The following is a 22240-nucleotide window of genomic DNA, read 5'->3' as shown; positions in this document are numbered from 1 at the left end:
TTTGTATATTTTTGGCTTAAGTTACGTGGTACACTTGGTGTAGTTCTGCGCGTGCACGTGTTAGCGTTGGTTACTTGTTTTTGTTGTGTGTGCCGCTTCATGGTTAACTGTTTCGTTGAACTAGCATCTGACGCCTGCAATAAGGAAAACCATCGTCAGGGACCAATAAAGTCATATCTCTTTTGCAATGTTCTCCTAAGCTTCAATGTGCAGAATGTCAATACGAAAGCTTACTGTTACTTTCTTATGACGCAACGCAAAAGCTCGAAAAATCTTTTAGAAGCAGCAGCTACAAAATTAGTTTGAGCAATCGCCTCTCAGCCATTTGCGGAAGCTCTTACTCTAAAGTATGTGCTCTGGGTGGCGAGATGAACACCACTATAGTTATTGAACTCACAGCGAAGTACAGATGATTATTACATTTTAGTTCTAAACACGACATCATTGCTTGTTTGTACGGCAGCTTACAATTGCCTTGATTTATAGATTAAAAGGAAGGAGTTGGAGGAGGTGTTTTTCAAATGAAACAGCACCGAGGTATAGAAGCTTCGTGCGAAATACGCTTAATGGTTCCTTTCCAGGATGCTCAACTCTTAGTCGGTGCTTTCGAAATTCGTCCCTGTCTGCCATGTGTGTTTCTGTACTTTTTACGTAGCCTTGTATTCGTGTGAGATGGAAACGAATGAAAGAAGAAATAACAGTTGGGGTAATTGAGTTAGGAGGTGTGCTGAAAGCTTGAAGTTTCTCGGCGATTGAAATATCAAGCGGCGTGTCGCCGTGTAGTTATCAAAGATAGAAAGAAACTATGACTTTCAAGCGGTATCTCGTGAGTCGTCAGCTGGACGTCCTATGCGTTCCATGCTAAAAACAGCAGCTGCCAAAAAAGTAATGACACAGGCGACTAAATGGATTTTGGACACAGGCGACGGATGGGATTTTTTTCGCTCACGTATGTACAACTTAATTCTTGAACCACTAATCTACGGGTATCATTCTTTCTTGATTAAGCTAAAAGCAATCATTATTGTAAGCCTAGCAATATTGCAATGAAGAGATTCTTCCATAAATAGCCCCAATGTAGACCTTCATATTGCTCTGCATAAAATGACGTCATGGGCACCACGCAGTAGTTCCCCAATGTACCAGACAGGTGTAGTAAAAAGGAATGAAAAATAGAGATTATCGCTCCCCGTAGTATGATTATTCATGCATTGTTTCCACATTATTGCGTATTCATTTCACGCGAGAAAGATTCGCCCGAGTAACTTGCGTGCACCAATAACAGAAAAGAGAGTGTGTATATTAAAAGAAAGTATCCCCCGTCTACGTAGCACAGTTCCGACGACGCATGCCGATGTCGCATAGTCTTTCATCATTTGATATAAGTGTGACTAACAAGGTATAGCTACATTTGGCTCCTAACAAACTATGTTTGTTAGCATGTAAATAAAGCTTGCAAGGATGTAACATGTTTTTTTAGAACTAGAAAGTATTGCGACAAGCTCAGAAGGGTGTGTGGATCGAATTGGTGTAAACTCATGTTTGCGGATGTTCTTTCAGCGAAACTGGGGTTCGAATCGATTCGCCTAGCAACAAATTTTGCCGGGTTGTCATTTTCCCCTTTACCAAAGCACTTGCTTCATGAAAACTTTTATTTTTCTTTGTTGGGACAGCAATAACAAAAAAGTCACTTCTTTCTAAGTTTTCGTGAGACCGTTTCGTTCTCGCCATACGTCAGGCCGAAGCCGGAGCCAGAATCGCAGCCGAGTGACTCGCAGCCGTGTTCCGCGAACGACCAAGCAGGAACGGTGCAATCTTCCTCGTTTATACCCCACCAGCAGGCAATTAGCGACGAGACTTCTAATCGCGGAAGTCCTCAGCACCCGTTCCCTTGGCGGCATAATGTGTTCGCCTCCGCACCTGTCACCTACATCCTCGCGTCTTTGCCTTTAACGTTTTCCGCACTTTACAATGCTCCACTTGGCCGTGGCTTTTTGATCTCTTGTTTACTTTTATATTTGTTCGCTTTTCTGACGAGCAATTCTTTCGATCGTTCTTTTCACTTATTCCTTTTTTCGAAGGCTAATGTTGTTGGCAATAAGCACAGAAGGAACCTTCTTGTTTTTAATGTATACAGCATTTGTTATTACACTGAATTTACGAGCATGGTATGCTTACTTCGTCAAGCGGTGTTTCTAAATACACACATCTTAGCGCTCTGTTTTGAAAGATTATTTTTTTTAAGTCAGTATGTTTTCTGAAGTTCAGTGAAATAGAAACAGAAACAGGATGCCGGTTGATGCAATGACAGCTACAACATAAAAAAAAATTAAGTATGAAAGTGCGCTTATTATTAGTGCCGTACAATTAGAACAGCCTGTGTATCCAATAATTAAATTCGCTGAGCGGGAACAACAGTGAACCCAGGTTAGTATTCAAGAAATTTTCGTTATGGCGCAATTGCGCTAAAAAGTAAATGCATCCTCGTATTACCTAATATCATGCGCCAATTTTTTATACTGTTTGTGTGACACCGCTGTCTTCCTGTCTCTTAGTGTTACGCCCTTAAGAGGTTTTATTCCATCGCTCATTGCGCCGTCCTCAACCTTTTCGCATGCTTCCTTTTAACCTCCAAGCTTATGCATCGTATACTGATATAATACAACGATCGTATACTTTTACTTTTCCAGTCTAGGGTGGCAAATTAGAATTTTTTCTAGTTAATTAAGGTCCTTGCCTTTACTTTGCCTCTCTCTCTCTCTCTCTACCACACTGCCCTGTCCTCAATGAGCGAGTGACTCTAAAAAGCTAGGCGTGACCTACATTGAAAGAGTAACTTAAACGAAAGGATTTGCCCGGAGGCAAGCTCTGCGTGCGAGGCTCGCGAGCAAGATCATGCAAGGGCCCCGCTGGGGGGTCGCTTATCAGAAATTGCGAACTTCATCAACAAATAGCCACGTCTCGAAGCCGTGGTGCCAAGCAAGTTTAGTGTAGTAGATCGGGCTCTCATCTTTCTTTGTAAACAGGCGGAAGGGCGGAACGATACTACGAACATGACCTTTTCAAGGAGGTTCAGGAGGTGGGATGCTACCGAACACTTTATTTGTGTATTTGATGTAGCGTCTTGTCTCCCTTCTTAAAAGGACACTATAGGAAAATGGTAAGTTGAGCTGAACTGATTTATTAGTGACGAAAGTGTCCAAAACGCAAATATTTATCGACAGCACCGCTTTAGAAAGTGGGGGAAAGGGACGCAAACGAAGGACAGGATCGGTACTGAGAGAAAATGCTACACCAGCTCCCATTACGTAAATATGTCGGTAATATACGTTAAATTTAACCAAGCAAACCCAAGCAGTGCATATGCAAAGACGCTTGGTCGCGTTATTTCTAAAACTTCCTAGTCTTAGTTTCATTTTTATTTACATATTCAGTATACGAATAATGATCCAATTATCACAGGCCAATGGTGTGTACGTTAATTTACTGAACCCGGCCGCCAAACTTGCCTGTGAGCCGCGGCGGCCACAGCATCGCCTCTGTCAGCCTGACTTACCGTCTTACAACTGGGGCCGTATTCACTAAGCGAATTGTACACAAGTTCTTTTCATGCCACATGCGTCCAACAACCGCAAAAACAAACTTATCAAATTAGCGAAGGCAGCTACCCATAGGGACACAGTTCGGGCGAACCGAAGAGCTTCGTAAATTTAAGTATAAATTCTCTCACGGGCCTCCACAAATCCTGCCTACTTTTCAGGGAGAAAGAATACAAACGAGGTTCTCTGCGGCGGTGGCTCTGTTCTTAGCATCGGCATTCCAAGATAAAACTTAGTGTTGGACAGATCATTCTACTCAAGCTGTTTGCAGCCGTTGGAGCAATTGTCGCAGCTCTACTTCAGGTGAAGAAGCTTCCAGAAGTAAAGGCATTGCTGTCTATGGAGCCCTAATGTAGGTAAGCTGTCCACATCAGTGCTACTGGATGGAAATCCTGAATAGCCGTTACGAAAATGTCGCAATATTTAAGTGGAACGCTAATAACCTTCAATCCAGCTGCTGATTTTCGCAAGTTAGTTGTGTAATACAGCTTCCCGGTGCTGTGCATACAGGAGGCTGGAGTAAGTGATGAACGTCTTCTTTAAAATTACCGTAAAAACCGGAATATAGGTCGAACTTTTTTTCAAAAAACCATTGCGAAAAGTCGACCCTCGTCTTATGTACCGGATATTAGCGGAAAAACTACGGAAGTCTTGCAACAATGGGCAGATGAAGTAAACAGCCGCCTTCGCCATCGCATTCAGGCTGCTTTTTCAGTTTGTTTCAAAATGAGCGGAAGCCGACGGCAATTCACCGTCACCTTCAAGAAAAAGGCGATTGAGTACGCGGAAGCCCACGGCAATCCAACGGCAACCTAACAGGTTGCCGGGGGCTTCGTATCTTGCGTCCATCGACCCGCGCGCTTGTCAGCACCTTATCATCACTGCACGGAGCGCAATAAATTACGGACACGGAAAAATGAACTAGAACGCGAATTTTTCCTGTTCTCATTCGTGCTCTGTATGACGCTGTGGTAAATAATTCACAGACGTGTATAGTTCTGAGACGAGGGCTCGCATAGGGTCCGACTGCACTATTCCAGATGTCACGCCTCCCTTTCAAGTAATCGGACATAAAAGGTGTTTCTCATTTCTTTCTATTCGCGTTCGTTTTCCGGTGTGATATTATACATTACAGAAAGCAATAACCACAGTAAGAAAGAAGCAAACAAATACACAATTCAAATTTCAAGAACTGTAAATATAAAAAATTGAGTGGCCGTCCTCTAAGTTCCTTTTTCGAAAGGAAACAAGGCTGAAAAGCGGCAGTGATAGAAGCCAATGTTCGTTTATTTTACGTGGACAAAACGAAAAAAAAAAAGAATCAAGATAAACGAAAGACGAATGTAGATGTACATCAGTTGGCACCATCAAGCACTATCACTGCCTGTTGGCTTGAGTTGGCTGAAATAAGCGGATGGAGGGCAAATATATTTTCATCCGATTTCTCCTGCGCGCTTCTTCGAAGCTCTGAAGAGAACGCGCGCCGAAGCAATCGGGGTAATCGGTAACACCGGGAAAGTTCCGTCGAAAGAACGAGGATGGATGTTCACTCAGTTGTCTCGGAAAATTTCGACTATAAAAATAGGCGGGTGTATCGCACCTAAATGGAAGCAACGTTACCGCCTTGGTGGTACGCGTTGAGAAACTCTTGAGGTTCCTGAAAGAAGCTTTACTTCTTCCAGGCTGACTTTTCGCGTACTTCAATTCCCACGCTGCTCTGGATGATGTAACATATAGTTTCTTTTTTTCCCCTGTTTTCTAACCTTCTGCTCGAGGCGCAATAATCAGGGCTTTGTGAGCTCCTCCCTTCGCCTGTTTTCTCATAGGCTTTGTCTATAACTGCTTTTTTAGCGTATGGTCCAGACAAGAAAGTGTTCACCTCCAGCCGGTCCTGCGGTGCGGAAACGTTATTTCACCTGGGTTGGCAGACACAAAGACAGAGAAAAAAGCAATGGTTTGATCGTAAAAAAAGCGTCCATAATATTTATATATATATATTACCTTTTTTTTTCATCGATTCTAGGCTACGGCCTGGAGCTGACAGAAATGCTCAAATGAGCAAATTTCAGACAGTGTTTACCGATCTCAATGTTGTTTGGGTGCAGGCGCACTTTGTTAGTCCTTAGAGCTGCATGGTGGACTGCTTTAAGCGCTTGAGTGGTGCGGATAGTTGTGGGAAAGATATGCATGCATTGAGACCATCGCAGCCATCCTAATGCTGCATATTTAGTACACGGACCCGTTGAATGCTTTGCGCTGAGCGTGAGTCACCAGTTCTGGTGCGCGCGGGCGACTCCAGACGTTGGCTACTAGGTGTCACGAATTTAGGCGCTCTTGAAACAGACGTGAGAAACGTGTACATTATCGAAAAACATAACACAAAAATGAGTAAGCCAAAAAGCGACAAAGAAATCCTACAAATTATAAACCCCCGCTAAATCCCTATCCTCCCAACTTATACACATCAACCCAACACCCAAACTATAGTGTCTCAGTTAAGAATAGGCTAAAGAAGCAAAACTTCCAACTGTCTCGACGTGGCGGTAGCCGGCCCAACGCGTCACAAGACGCCGCCGTTTTAACTCCAACGTGACGCAGGCGCCGGCCTCCGTCGCTGGCGCTTGACGTGGCTGGTTTCCGCAGTGGCGGCAATGCATCTGTAATCCACCTGGCACCGGACGTGGTCGTAGTCGGTAATGCGCCTAGTCGATGACGTGGCCAGGCCGTTGCCTCCATGGCACTGAACGGTGGCAGGTGATGGCTTCACGGGGCTGGACCGAGGCCGTGGAGCAGTGCCACGGCATCGTAACCGGGGATCAGGAACTGGAGTTGTCGCCGGCCAACTCTCAGACGTCCCTACTTTGCTTTGCTTGCGAGAGTGGCTCATACCAGTACGGGGGATTGGCCAAGAACCGGGTGATTTAACAAAAAGATTATACGAGTCTAAAAAGCACTATTGAGAAATTCTGAATTCCTAAAAAGGAATGAAGTCAGATAAAATTTAAGAATTTATCTGTAATCGTCTTTTTCTTCTTTCATGTTCTCTCGCCGACCGGCATCGTCGTTTCGCCGACCGGCATCGTCGTCTTCTTCGCATATTCAACCCTCTATCGAACGTGTTTTGCCGGTCACTCGTGGCAGTACGAGATACGCTATGCAATAAGGCATGCATTGTCAATACGTTACTGGCACGCTTTAATGATTCCTCCTGCTTTGAATGCATTTGCGGCAACAGCTGGAGGCTCTCACTGCGGACACAGCCATCTTCTCACGAACAACTACGAGATTCTCCTTCTCGTTTACTCAAAAAATCTGAGGACTTTCGCCTAGCCGCTACGAATGAGGACGCTGTTTGCTCCGTTTGTCCCTAGCCGAGTTGCACTGTGCGACAGCGGATAAATACTCCGTAATAAGCTTTTTCTCCATTCTCGTTTCGTGGCGCAGCCCAAAAGCATTGCGCTCTTGACTGTGAGGTCCTCGGTTCGATTCGCGTGTTTGATCTTCCTTTTATAAGTTGCCGCATTACTGTATCATTTGCCCCATTCGATTGCTGCAATGCGTTATTTTTTACAGCGAAGCTGTTAGGGGCTCACTCTTCGATGATCGCGTCCGGATGTAGAAAAAAAAATTACACCATCTTCCCGAGGCGAACCATGGGCTGATGCGGAGCATCGCGGTTGTTATAACGGCGTTCACGCGGTGTGATGGGCGGCGCGCTCGCGGTCGCGTGCAGCATCGGGAGCAGCCTCTCGTTGTTGACGTTTACACGCGGCTTCCCGTTCTCGAACTTCGGGCTCCGCCGCTCGCTTCGTACGTTTACGTTGAACTTCATGGTCCCGAACCTCAGGTTATGCTGCTCGACGTTCTCGAACCGACGCTGATTCACGTTGCCGAAGCTCAGGATCCGCTGCACGACGTTCACGAACCAACGCGGCTTCACGTTCTCGAAGGTCGGGTTCCGCCGCTGGCTTCGTACGTTTACGTTGAACTTCACGGTCCCGAACCACAGGTTCTGCTGCTCGACGTTCACGAACCAACGTGGCTTCCCGTTCTCGAAGGTCGGGTTCCGCCGCTCGCTTCGTACGTTTACGTTGAACTTCATGGTCCCGAACCTCAGGTTCTGCTGCTCGACGTTCACGAACCAACGTGGCTTCCCGTTCTCGAAGGTCGGGTTCCGCCGCTCGCTTCGTACGTTTACGTTGAACTTCATGGTCCCGAACCTCAGGTTCTGCTGCTCGACGTTCACGAACCAACGCTGCTTCCCGTTCTTGAAGCTCAGGATCCGCTGCTCGACGTTGACGTTTCGAAGCGGCTTCGCGTTCTCGAAGTGTGGAATCCGCTGCCCGACGCTGACGTTTCGAAGCGGCTTAGCGTTGGCGAACTGAATCTGGATCCGCTGCGCGTCGCCGACATTTACGTTCTGCGTCGCGAGCTCTTCTCTGCGCAGCCTTGTCTTCAGAGGTGCTCGCAGTTCTGTTAATGAACTGGCTGCGGCTGTTTGAAGATGTGCCAGACAGTTCGTTGACAGATTCGTTGGCGTCCATTCAGCGCATCGGACGGCGCAGCGTGACTAAACCGAAGCAGCAACTGAGGCAGCGGCGCATGCACCGGGTTTATATAAGCAGCTGGCGCGGAGAGGAGGAGAGAGAGAGGCGCGCATGCGCGCTATCGCACAGGTGGCGGATGAAGACACGGAGGGAGAAGCGCGTTATCGAACAGATGGCGTGGAGAGGGGGAGAGAGGCGTTATCGCACAGCTGGCGTGGAGAGAATGAGGAGAGGTGCGGATGGACGCCGACGCCGATACCAACGACGCCGCGGGACAGGCCGCCGCTATAAGATGCTCCGCATCTAAAAACTTTAATTGGCCGTATGCTGTATGTGCGAGTGAAAGCGCGCGAGGGCGAGGGACGCACGCTTTCACGGGGAGCGAACACACGGCGGAGAGCAAACGAGGCTTCCCAGGGGAAGGACAGCGGTGGGCGAGGAGGGCATCGAGGCACCCTAGAGTGCGTGTGCGTGCCCACTCTCCCACTGCGGCGCATGCGCGCAGCCCTGCCGGCCTCTGCCGCCTGTGCCGCCGACTCTCCCTGGGCTCTCATCCGCCTCTCCCGTAACAGTGTCGACAACGGCGTTTAGCCGTTCCGTCTCTTAGCCAGCGTTTTGACAGTGGTTGTGTTAGAGCACTGCACGGGCTCGGGCTTACCCGAAAGCCCGGGCCCGGCCCGTGGGCCAGGCCGGGCCGGGTAGAGCAGTTTTTTCACGGGCTCGGGCCGGGCTCGGGCACGGCGTGTGCTTTTTGACCCGGGCCCGGGCCGGGCTAAGGTTTTTTGACGCGGGCCCGGGCCGGGCTCGGGCTTTCTGCGAGTTATTCTCGGGCTTCTCAACTCTGAAAAACATGTATTTTTCGGTCTCGGGCCGGATTCGGGCTGGTTTCGAGCGGGCTCGGGCCGGGCTCGGGCTTAAGGTAAAGGGGTGGCGGGCCGGGCCGGGCGGGTAACGTCGATTATTTCCGGGCCCGGGCCGGGCCCGGGTCTCGCCATAAATGTTTTGATCGGGCTCGGGCGGGCCGCCCAATGTAAAAACGGGCCCGGGCCGGGCCCTGGCCGCAAAAATCGGCCCGTGCAGTGCTCTAGGTTGTGTGCGGTCACACAAACAACGTGCACAACTGTTGTCGACGGCGGCGGCGTTTTGCCCGCGTTCGCATCGAACGCGCACGGCGTTGGTGACGTGTTTATGAAGAACGTGCCAGCCTTTGCCGTACACCCTATGGCGGTGTACTGTAGCGACCATAAGGTCATGGTCCCTGTAGTCAGTAAATAAATGAAAACCACCGGATCATATATAGTTATCATTCTTTAATAGTTCAAATAACCAATTACACAATCACATCTTCATACTCATAATTGTAAATACATAATTTCCACCATAGTACAGCTTCGCTGGTCTTCCATCTCCACCCCAGTGGAAGGGCTGACAGTTTTTTCCTATGCTTCACCACCAAGCCTGACATGAAGGGTTTATTATTATTATTTGGTTTGTACATGCATATAACACCAGGACACGAAGGAAATAGGAAGTGAGCAAGCTGACAACTGCCACCTAGAGGGGCACAACACCGGCCTACTCTTTCAGGAGGAGGGAATAGAGGAATTGAAAATATTAGGAAAGAAAAGAGGAAATAAAGAAATGGCGGAGACACAGACACAACAAAACAATATACAAATAATGTCTATAAACGGCAGGCCAAGTCAGTGTCGCGCCAAGGCAAGCAGTCACTTTCATCCTTCTACATACGTGAATGTTTGGCGTTTTCCATTTGCGTTATATCTGCCATGAGTTATCAGCAACTCTGGAATCTCGCATTCACGCATCGTTATAATAGTGCTCTGTAATCCAGATGTGTCTTTGTAAGATTATTCGTAGTGGTAGCTTAGTGGTTGCAATGTTCTAGTGCACAAGTGCGCCGGTTTGCTTTTCGACCTCAGCGGCCACATTTCGATACTCAACGATCGCGTGTTTATACAGTCAAACCTCAATATAACGAGCTTCAATTGAACGAAATCGGTGATGTAACGAATTATTTTTATTTCCCGATCTTTGTTCCACTGAAATAACGAAACCTCGAAATAACGAAATGCGCGCTATAACGAAGTTTTTCACTGCAAGTACAACTTCGTTATATTGAGGTTCAACTGTATTTATGAACCAGTTACGAAGACCAGGTGATCGAAATGTAATTCAGAGCTACTCATTGCGACGTCTGGAATAGCTCCTGCGTTACCAAGAGTCGTTAAAAATCACTCAGCAGCATCTGTCTCCCTGTGATCTTTATAAACAACTTATTCAATTCCTTCTTGAATAAATAAATCACATAGAAATGAAACAGTGTTTACCTAATGGAAAGTTCATCTCAGCGTATGCGATTTACTTTTTTGTGGTTAAGTGCATGGAGGAAAAGTTTCGTGGAGTGAATGCGCGCTTGGATGGCTGCTGCAAGTAAATGACCCGTGAAAGTGAAACACCTGGAACCGAAATTTCGCGAAATAACAGGCGGACACATTAGTTCTCCGTTCCAATATATCTTTCCCGGGTTGCCCCAAAGGCGTTAAAAATTAGTAAATGTAAATACTGTATATTGATCCTCTCAGGACTTATGACCTGCCCATTTCCATTTGGGACGTCGATCGAATGGTAGCCCTCAAGACAAATTCTTTTTTCTTTTCTATAGGCTTTCAACCATAACACCTCGGTCCTTTTTCGCCTAAGCAATGTAATTATCGGGCACCGTTAGGGTGCCATTTGGCAACCTGCCTAACGACGGGTCGAGTGGCCTTAGTTGTGGAACAATCGCCACTTGCGGCAAAGTGAAAAAAAAAACAAAACAATATCAACAGAATTAATTGGCAAACGACACCGTATTCAAAGGACGCGTCAATAGAACGTTTTATCGATCTTCTGAGCGCGTTTAAACAGATCGGTCAGCATTTATTTGTATTTCCTCTAGAAGGCCGATGAAGCCTAACTATGCTTACGGTCGATGAAAAGGTATGAAAGCATTTTTTTTTCACTCTGGTAATCTTTCATCGAGACTCTCAGTATAGCATTCCTTCCTTAAAATAGGCACAGCTGATTTCCCGGCGTCGTGATGGCTGTATACATTATTGGTGGCCTACTTTTCTTCTTTTTTTGTGTTACCGTTGGCATGCTTTCTCAGAAAGTGATTGATTATTGCGAGTTAAGTATTTATACCTTTGGATACGGAAGGTGTGTCAATGTCCAATCATACATACAGTCCAATCTTTGATGTATGTGCCTCAGTATTAGTGTACTCAGACAGGTGCACTTATTTCTACGTTAACATACATGCACAATGCGCAAATACCATTTATGCGGTGTCATGTGGGTATGAAGGCGTGGTGTCAAGAATGTAGGTGATGATTAGAAAGAGATCACGATTTATTTTGAGAGCCTGGTTACGCCAAAGCTACATCATTAGTAACCGTGGAACAGCAATCGATGTTTGTTGTTGCTAATCATTAAAGCGGGCTACCATCGGCTACCATATGTACAGTTGTACATTATGCACCAGATTCTGATCACTGAGCAGACCCGAAAAAAAGGTCGGTCGGGTTGGGTTACCCACAACATCGGCCAACGACCTGCCATCCGAATAAGTGTTAGGCGTCGATGCACATGAGTTTACCGTGATCGCGCCTTCCATGGTAGTAATGCGAAGTCATCAATTCATCATTTTTTTTTTGCTTTTTGCTTTTTGTGATTTACCGTGTTACCGCGTAGCTGAAGAGCCAGCACATGCAAGTTTGCAAGAAGGCGAGATCACGCTATGTCCCATTGACCTATTTGACTTCAAACGCATCGTACCACCGTAAAAGTGCTGGGGTGCGTTGATCGTTGACCGGAAATCGTAAGCAAACCGGAAGCAAAGCCATCTTTAGTGCAGCACATCGCGCCGTTCTTCAGAGACCACTTCGGACTATCTGGAAAGACGCGTAAATTGAAAGGGGGCATGAAGCGAGAACGTTGCAATTTTTGGGTGAGCTAGATAAAACTGGTGCTCAAATGAGGCTGGGAGACAAGGCTGGACGCGAACTGTTCAATACTATAAAAAATGCAGAGGTAAAAAAAATACAAGGAATGAGGATGAAGTAATTCGCAAGGAAACACAGCCAATTACAGAAAAGCGAAGAACTCACAATCTCGGGCCATTGACTCTTGACAAAACGCGCTCCCATTAGATTTATACTTGCTCTACACTCCTTTATTAAAAGGAAATATTTTATTGTATCAGTTGTCCAGCCTGCCTTTCTTCTTTCTTTCTATTTATTTTTGCTTTCGCGCTCCTCCTACCTTCTTTCTAAGCTTCCTTTTTTTTTCACCTTCGTACACAATGGCAAACCGGAGACTTCCATCTTGCTAACCTACCTCTTTTTATTTTCTCTGCCTCTGTATTCTCTCTCTATCTCTCTGTACGCTCCTATTCTTTGCGACCCCGTCATCTCTCACACTAAGTAATTTTGCATCTCAAGTTTCCTCTGGATCTGGGGCCGAATTCACAAATATTCACTTATTCACTTTTGGGGGTGCTCTTTGCCAAAGGTCAGCCAACTTCGCTAATTATATGTTATGCGTTATGATTGGCTGTAATTTGCTCGTACGAACAATTGTAGCATAAGATTTCCTTGTCTTTTATTTTTTTAATGTAAGCCGCCAATTCTAGCTATGAATCAAACTCTGGCGCAACATGTTCGCGCCACGCTACATAAAAGAGAGAATCGGACCTCCTGTTGTTACAGTGCCCGCGCCGTTCGGGTCATAGAGGCCCTACGCCCCAGAATGTCCAACCGAACTGTAACTGAACCAAAAACCGGAGCCGGGTCCCTATAACGTAAAACTATTCGCGTCTGTTTCCACTCCAAACTCCAGACGTCAAATTTACGCAACCGCCGACGCAAGCATCGAGCGGCGGCCCACAGTGGTGTTTGAACCAGCCAATCAAACGCTCGCCTCCGTTATAGAAGGTAACTTTTGTTTGCTTTCAAAACAAATAACTTTGCATATCTTGATAGGTTTTTCTTATCTAATTGGCTGACAAGAGGCGAGGAGCACGCAGCAGTAGCGAGGGTTTCGGTAGAGCCGAACTATAGAGCAGTGAAAGTTGATAACCCGAAGAGGAGGGAGTGGCCGGCGTCTGCGATTGGCCTGCTTCCCCTTGCTTAGCTTGCGGTGGCTGGTCGAAAATCGCGGCGGCGTGCAATGGCAGATTAAGAATGCTTCTAAAACGGATCGTGAGAAAAGAAGAGTTGGCAGATCGATCTCGTATACATGCGCAAAGGGCTTTGTAACGTTTTCATCATCATCATCATCATTATCATGATCATCATCATCCTCAGCCTACACACTAAACATTTTAACACCCTTAAGGGTGTAAATCAGTTTGTCGCCAGACGGACACCCTAAGGGTGCTGTTTCCTACACCCTACAGTTGGGGTGCTATTATAGCACCCTAGAGGAAGGGTGTCCAGCTAAAATTATGAAGGGTGTTAGGGTGTTAGTCCTCATTAACACCCATTTTCATAGGTGTTGAAAGGGTGTACACCCTTTATTTCTACAGTATAGGGAAGGCAGGCTCAGCTGTACATACCTTGAATTATGACTATATAGAGCGATCCAGGCATAACTCGTGTGTGCCAGAAGGTTCAAGTTCAGCTACCAAGCACGGCGTCCAATAGCCAAGCTTGAAGTTTCGATAGGCATACACAACATTTATACGTGTGCATGACAATAAATATTAGTAATTCAGGGTAAAACCTGTCTTCACTGCACAAATGCAACCTAGCAAACTATAACTTCTGAGCGTGTATATCTACATCAATGGTGATTACGCTTTACATATCCATATAAAATGTAATACGAACCAGCAACACATATACGATAGTGCATTTTCAAGGAAAATAAATATATTTATTCCATGCTAGAATACATAACTACATAATACATACGTAACAACCTAAAATGTGCAATCACCAAATACATTTGTAAGTACATGAAAATTTACATTTCCTACAAAAATGTTTTTTAATATAACTCATCAAATCTGTCCTATATACAGGGTGTTTCAGTTACCTTGGGACAAACTTTCAGAATATGCAAATGCTCCGTAGGTGGACAGAACCAAAGTAATATTGTTTGCCGTCGCTTGGGGATACTCAGACAATTTTTTGTACTCCGCCTAATTAGACTTAATTATTTATTCAACTTCTCAACTATTATAATTAGATGACAAGTGTCAATTAGAAGATTGTATAGAGCAACATGAGAAACTCCCGATACTGCTTTCTGTTGCTCAATACGTGCAACACAAAAGTGTTTTTCCGAGCGTGAAAGATGCCCGCGAATACGCATAAAGTACCTCGAGCGGCCAGTCGGACGAAAATTTTGCGTATATTCACGGGCTTCTTTCACGCTCGGAAAAACCATTTTATGTTCCACGTATTGAGCAACAGAAAGCTGTATTGGGAGTTTCTCATGTTGCTCTACAATTTACTCATTCACACTTTTCACTTTTCATCTAATTATAATAATTGAAAAGTTGAATAAATAATTAGGTCTAATTATCTAACTAGGCCGAGTACAAAAAATAGTCTGAGTATCTCCAAGCGACGGCGAACAACATTACCTTGGTTCTGTCCAGCTACGTAGCATTTGCATTTATTTATTGTTTAGCTTAAGTTAACTGAAACAACCTGTATATATGGTAACCCTAAAACAGCCTGTTTGGTGCCACTTAAAGGAATAAATTTTCAATATTAAATTTCAGGTACAAAAATTCTAGTTTTGGTGGCTTTGAAAAAAATATATATATTGCAAAGGTCAATTAGGGAAGTACATGAAATGCAGAGCAAGCACACAAACACACCCTGTTATTTTGTACACCAATGTCATGGCAAATCATTGTGAAAAGCTGATTTGGAAAGTGGATATAAAGCTTGACTGGCGCACATTTTTATATACTGAAACACCGTATGTTTCACACATGAACTTGCTTTAAATAAGGTTTGATCCAGGAGCATCAAGATGAATTTTCGCTCCTCAACAAGATTCCGTTGAGCAAGAAAATTTTTTCCCACCTAAATGATTTTTTTAAATGTAAATAGAGTTCTCTGAGCTAAAAATGCTGTGTAGCAGATTTTCCAATTACAATTCTGGTTTCCTTAAATTTTGTAATGCGAAGACAATCCATGGTCTGTTATAAAATATGTTGCTTGAAATTGTTTTTTTGTCTACTGCAAGACAGCCTAAATATGCCAGATTTATTACTGTTTAGGTGCGAAGCGCCGTATCAATGGCGGCCTTATAAAAACAAACCACTGTTCATTAAGGTACTCTACTGGCCACATGCGGATGATACATTGCCGATTTCTAAATTATTTGTACTTGGTGCGATAATGGAAGATTAGGGCTTGTACATAAATGAGCAAATAATGTTTATTAAATCAGCCATACTCTGGTTATGAATGAAGCTTCAAATGTGTGAGTTCACATTTTTTAAACACAGGCCATCATGCATCAGCCAGTAATGCATAAATAAATGTTAAACATCATGTTTAATATTTTCCAACAAGAAATTATTGTATCAAACAGTATAAAAGTATTAAACAGCATATATTAGTTGATTCAAATTAGAATAAAGTGTATACATTTGAGCTGCAAAATTCTAATTTATGCAGGAAATCACCTTTAGCTTTCATAAAAGCGAGAATACTGTTCACGGTTAACCACAAGGAACAGGGACTCCATTGTCTGAGCATCTTGACCATAAGTGCAGGAGATGGCTGTGCTGGAATCCTGCTTCCTGCATTAGCAAAATAACAGAATCATGAGTCCATGAATCACAAGTCCGTAATATTTCTTTTAGTGCTCACTTGACTCTACATTTCATTACGATCCTATACACTGCGGGGAATTTGATAAGGCAACAAGCTTCTGAAAACAACACCACTAATTATTGTGACCGAAAACAAGGCACAGCTCAATTGGGCAAAAGTTCCAGTTTTCAAATTTAGAAACCGCGATCACTAAGTCATCGTGAATACAAAATCAGCATAGAAGCAAAAATGAATATACAGTAGCCTTTTCACTATGGAAAATAAAAGCATAAAATGTAAACTCTACCAACGACATCTCTTAGCAATGGGCATTTCTCCAGGAGCATGGATGTGACCGCAATATAAAACTCACAATATAAAATCTGCAATGTAGTTGTGCATTACACTTCAGAAGCACTGCAGCAGAAGACTTCATGGGAGAAGACACAATAAGACTGCTGTGCTCAAGGCATGAGAATTGTTTTGAATGCAACATTTATACACTCCGAGACGAAGAGCACTATTGTACAGAGAGAGTGCACAACAGACGAAAATGACGAAACCCCCAACTGCACTCTCACCTGCCCTGCATTACAGTAGCAAAGCAGTACTTGCATCTAGCTCAACAATGTCCAACTCTCCACTGCAGTCTATAAGGCCTTTTCTGTATACGTAGTTATTTTTATTTATTGTTGTATATTTCTTTACTGACTGAGTAAGAATCAGTGTTTCAGCACATTTCCCTGGAAAATATAGAACGTCCTGCCAACTATTTCTTGCCCTTGTTAGCTAGGCAATACGCTGACAAGTACTATTCCCTTATTTATACTTACAATCCTTCCTGATGCTCCGAATTTCTTCTTCGTGCTCTGAACAGTGACGTATGTCCTTCTACTCAGTTTATGTTGGCTTCCTACAATTTACGTGGTCCTTCATATTGTAGCTGCTCAACTAGAGCCAAAAATTTCCTGCTGTCTCCTAAAAGCACCATCTTTATTGGACCACATATCCTACGTTTCCCCCTCACTGTGGGGGAGTTTATGTAAGTGCTGACCTATTTACTAGACCGCAGTGCCACAACTATTTCTCATCCTGTGTTGCCACTACATGCATGAGTCACAATGGCTGCAAATTGGCTCCCTCCCCCACCCTCTCCGATTCCAGGTCACTCTCTTTCCTAAATGTACATTTTGCCACCTGGAGAATATCCAAAAGCATTGCATCCTCATGAAAAGTGCTCCTGTTAATCTTTTTTTTTCTCTTCTCCTGTAACGACTGTGTTAAATCAAACATGCTTGCGAATTTCATGAGCAGCTCAGTGAACGAAATAGGCACATGCTTTGCTGAAAAGAGGCTTTCAACTACCATAAGAAGCCACGGTTTCTTGCAATTTCTTCAATTCCCTTGCAGTCTTGATAGCAATCTAGCACATTTTGATTTTGATACTGTTTTCAAAACAATAACAGCCGAAATTTTGAGGTTGTGATAACTATGTGATAATTAAAGGTAGAGGAGTTTGACGCAATGAGCAAATAAGAATCGCATTGCAGAGGGTAAACAAATACTCTTTTCCCGCAAATAAATTGGTAGGAGGAGGGTAACTTGAAATGAGCACTGAATGCACAATACAGAATATGATGCTGAAATGCCACAATCTCTGAATATCCTTGCACAAAGAAAAACTTCATTATGAAAGGCAATGATGAAATTGCAAGTATATACTTCATAGTCGTCATATCTGCAATGTGCACTGTGCCATCGGCAATATCTAAAAACTGCATACACACAACTGCACAAAATATGAACCTAAGGCTACCAAAGGAGCCTCACAGTATTAAATGGAAACTTGTTTCAGAATATTCGACTACACGCCTATATCTACTTACAATGTTGTCTTGTCTGAAGGCAAACATAAGTGGCTTGCCCCTGATGGGTTTCTGATGGAGAGCACAAAGGCTGCGAATTGTGAGGCTGTCATCTGGATGACCTGCAAGAAATGACATTTTTAGTTCCACATAAACAAATGCTACCAGAACGAGAGACAAGATCACTGGCAATAAAGGTGATTTTGGTTGGCAAGAGAAAAATCAAAGTATGGACTCGGTACAGCTTACTGAGAAAAAAAAAGCCTCATACCACAGATGTTGCTGTGAAAGTTCATTGCATTGAAATTTCCACACACAAATATGTTTGCCTGCTCATACACTGTTGCCAGTGCTGTGCCAGCGGTATTTATATTGCTTAATATTTCTTTTAGTGCTCACTAAGTTTATTACCAGCTATGAAAGCGGCTAAGTAGAATGTAATGAGTAATCTTAGTGCCACATTGCAAATATATACTCGCTCACACTAGTGACTTGGGCTACTATGTTGGCTATAAATAGTGTGAATGAAGCAAATTTGATTAATTATTGTTTCCTTGCCTTTTCTGGCCAAACAGCACCAGAGAGTTGTACAATTCAGTGGCAAATCCGTGGTAAATGCAAGAGGAATGCGTTAGAATGTCGCAACTCCTTGCAGGTCTCAAATCCATTATTTAAACCATGTTCACCACATTTGCAAAGTGTTGTTCAACAAGTCACTTTACAGAAGTCCTGCCCTTTCGAGGAGCGAAGTCTTACACACCCACACGCACACCTGCACCACATGACTCGCTTTCAACAATTTACACACACACATACGCTTTTTTTTACACTTTGACACTCCTACTGAGAAAGCATTAAAAAATTTATTGGACTCACTGCAACCTTCTCAATTAAACCTACAGATCAATCAAACACATTCTCGAGTCCGAGGGCATGCCTTATAATTCCATTTTTACGAATTATAATTGGGCTATAGAGAACAATTTTCGAAGGGCATGAGAACCACCCCAGAGAGACCTAAATCTTAGCACTTCATATCTTCAGTAAAAGCTGCTTAAACCAATTGCTATATGCGGAATATCGCAAATAACCAGCTATTCACAATTTAAGCAGTTGTCTCCTTGAATTCGGGAGTGTTACGTGTCAAAACGACAATTTGATTAAGGGGCACGGGATAGCGGGTGACTCTGGATTGATTCTGACCCCTAGGGGCTTTTCAACGTGTCCCCAATGCACGAGACACGGGCGTTTTTGCATTTGTAGGCAAAACATTTTTTGTGCGGGCGAAAAGGGCGGCAACATTTCGCCCGCCGCCGCCCCATAAGCAGTTGCCTACTTCAAGGAAATGTGGGCTAACCCAAGGTACACGTTTCACGATCGAAATTAGTGTAATCGTGAAACACACTTTCCGGATTTCTGATTCATGTATTTATGCTGTTGATGAAACGCTTATTTCACAATAACAATCAAGGAAATGGATTCATCAGGGTAGAGGAGGGAAAAAGGAGGAAACTTACACCTTCCACTGGTCCTCCGGCGCCTCCATATATTCCAGAGTGGCTCGAAACCAAACTCGGTTTTCAGGGCGGGGACAGCCGCTGCACCAATTTTGAAGAGGTTTATTGCATGTAAAACTACCGACTTTATTCAATACACACACACACAAGCACGCGCGCCCCCGCAAAAAATTCACAAAACATGTACGCGCACGCACATACATAGCACTCACAAAACACGCACGCACGAACGCACGCACGCGCAAGCACATAGAGTACCGCATACAAGCACGCGCACTCGCAAAGCGCTCACAAAACACGTACGCGCGCGCGCACGCACACACGCAAAGTACTCACAAAACACGCATGAACGCACGCACGCGCAAGCACATAGAGACGCACATACAAGCACGCGCGCACAAGCAAAACGCTCGCAAAGCAGCAACGCGCGCGCGCGCACGCACACATGCAAAGCACTCACACAACAGGCACGCGCGCACATACAAAGCGCTCACAAAACACGTACGAACGCACGCACGCGCAAGCACATAGAGACCCGCATACAAGCACTCGCGCGCGCGCACGCACACATACAGAACACTCAAAAAACATGCACGAACGCACGTACACAGCGCTCAGAAAAAACGCACGGACGCACGCACGTACACGTAAAGCGCTTACAAAACACGTACGCGCGCGCTAACACACACCACACACACACACACAAACGGAGAGAGAAAGATAGCCCAAAACACGCTGAAGAAAGCGTCCGGCAAGCAGCAGCAGCAGCAGCAGTACGCGGGCGCGCGAGGGAGAGCCAATATTGCGCCGGTACTTTCGAAAGGCGAAGCCAGTCGTCACTTCTTTTTCTACTCGACACAAAACGAACGACCGTGTTATAAGCCGCGCTGAACTCGCAAGAACACCACATTTCCGATAGTTCAAGCGCTCAGAAACAAAGCGGGATTATGCAGGCGCACCACGCCCAACGTGGCCACAGAAACGTTAGTCACACGGGGGCAATCGAGGTAGCCATCTTGCTAGTCACACGGGGCAATCGAGGTAGCCATCTTGCCGTAGTACTGCGTGCAACTGCTTTTGCGCTTACATTAGTGAAATATGCTATCGGATCACAATGAGATACTTCTACAGCCAACAATAACACGTAATCAAATAAAGAAACACCAAATGAACGGACACTTGCCTCAAACTTTCCATACTGACAGTAGTATACCGACCGCCGACACCGGGCACGTTGCAACTGCTCGTATCTGCTTCCGTGGATCCATCTTCCAGCGCGTGCCAAGGCTTTGAGTTGAGGTGGGGCACGATTAATACACAACGCACGAACCACGTCTCTGATTAGACCGCACATAAAACCAATCACACGTTTAAAATTATTTCCCAGAGCGCGAGACTCGGACAAAGACAAAAAAGAGACAACGCATCTTTTGAAGCAAGACTCAATGAAGTGACGTAGCAGCTTCCGCCTTCCCACCCTGCCGCGCGCCGGGTTGTCTAGGCAACGGTAAAGCGTCGTAGCGTCAGTTCCGGTCGCTTTTCAGTCGGGTTGGCGCAGCCGCGTAAATCGCGCTGCGCCGAACTCAGTCGAACTATAAAAATTATCTGCCGTTGCCCCTTTATTCTCACAGCTTTGCTTGTTGGCGTGGCCGCGTGCTTGCTGCCACTTCGTTGTGGTCTCTAGCTGTACCGGTGAGCTGGGAGTGGCGAATACGTTTCGTGTCGAGCGTTACGTGTTTTTTTTTTTGTTTTTGTTTTTTACGATTTCTGGGCTGCATGACTTTGAGTGCATCGCAGAAATCTTGACCGTGAGTGAGCCGATCAGCGCGCTTCTACAGGTACGATCAAAATAACAGCTGCGTCCGATCAAGGAGACCATGCCAGGTCACAGCATAAAGTTTCATCGAGATCGTGGCTCGATAAGAGCGCTACATTATTGGTCGTGCCACGTGTGAGGCGCAAGCATTCACATCACTCGTGGCGTCTGCCAAAGGAGTGACAGTTGTGCTCTTCCGCAGTACATGTTTCGGTTTTCCATATTTCCATAGTCCGGAATTCATTACACTGAAGCAATTAGCGGCATTCAAAGAACCATTTAATTCAAGTTCTTGGCATTCAAAGAACCATTTATGAACTATATCGCTGATGGGCTTCAAATAAGTAAGCAGGATCGTCTGACTTGGTTGGTTGACAAGTGAATTAGCCAAATTTTTATGCCTGCGTGTCTAATTACTACCTTGAATCGCTTAAAAAGACATCTCACCGGGGTTCGCAACTTCTTGTTGGGCTGTTAAGGGCACCGCTAAATTCCTGAAAATTTTTGCGAGTTGCTTGCGCGTTTTCATTCAATTACTCCAGTTTGTATTAAAAGTGTCTAATTGCACTGTCGTGTCACAGTGATAACTAAATCTAATGATATTTCATGAAATTGCAAGTGAATGTGTCTACTTTTCAAGGTAATACGTTTTGGAGTGCCCGTCATGTCAGTAACATCAGTATCTTAGAAAAAAATGACCTACATAGACACATGGCTCATTGCGCGGACGTATGCGCGTTGTTATGGCCAGATTTATGCATGCATCCTTGTGTTCAACACCCTTCAGACGTCGATTTAACACCCTTCTTTGAGCAACTTCACACCTTATGTGCCGTATACACCCATATGATAGGGTGTTTTTAACAAAATGGGTGCTAAAAGGGTGTGCACGGGGGTGTAAAAGCGGAAAACACCCATTTTAACACCCTTAAGGGTGTGAAAATGTTTAGTGTGTATATTTATGTCCATGCAGGACGAAGGCCTCTCCCTGCGATCTCCAAGTACCCCTGTCTTACGCTAGCCGATTCCAACTTGCGCCTGCAAATTTCCTAACT

General features: G+C 44.8%; 1 long non-coding RNA gene across 1 annotated transcript; it reads right to left on the bottom strand.

Annotated features, from left to right (window-relative positions):
• Positions 1-15310: 15310 nt before the first annotated feature.
• Positions 15311-19472, bottom strand: LOC125947549 (uncharacterized). The gene is made up of 3 exons (XR_007468373.1): positions 19370-19472; positions 17874-17974; positions 15311-15974 (listed from the first exon to the last, which is right to left on the bottom strand). It is a non-coding gene; the product is annotated as an uncharacterized LOC125947549 (long non-coding RNA).
• Positions 19473-22240: the final 2768 nt, after the last annotated feature.

This window comes from Dermacentor silvarum, chromosome 8, assembly GCF_013339745.2.
Source record: "Dermacentor silvarum isolate Dsil-2018 chromosome 8, BIME_Dsil_1.4, whole genome shotgun sequence".
In the NCBI taxonomy this organism is placed as follows: domain Eukaryota; kingdom Metazoa; phylum Arthropoda; class Arachnida; order Ixodida; family Ixodidae; genus Dermacentor; species Dermacentor silvarum.
The sequence above is the reverse complement of the archived record's forward strand: the minus strand, read 5'-3'. Positions and strand labels throughout refer to the sequence as shown.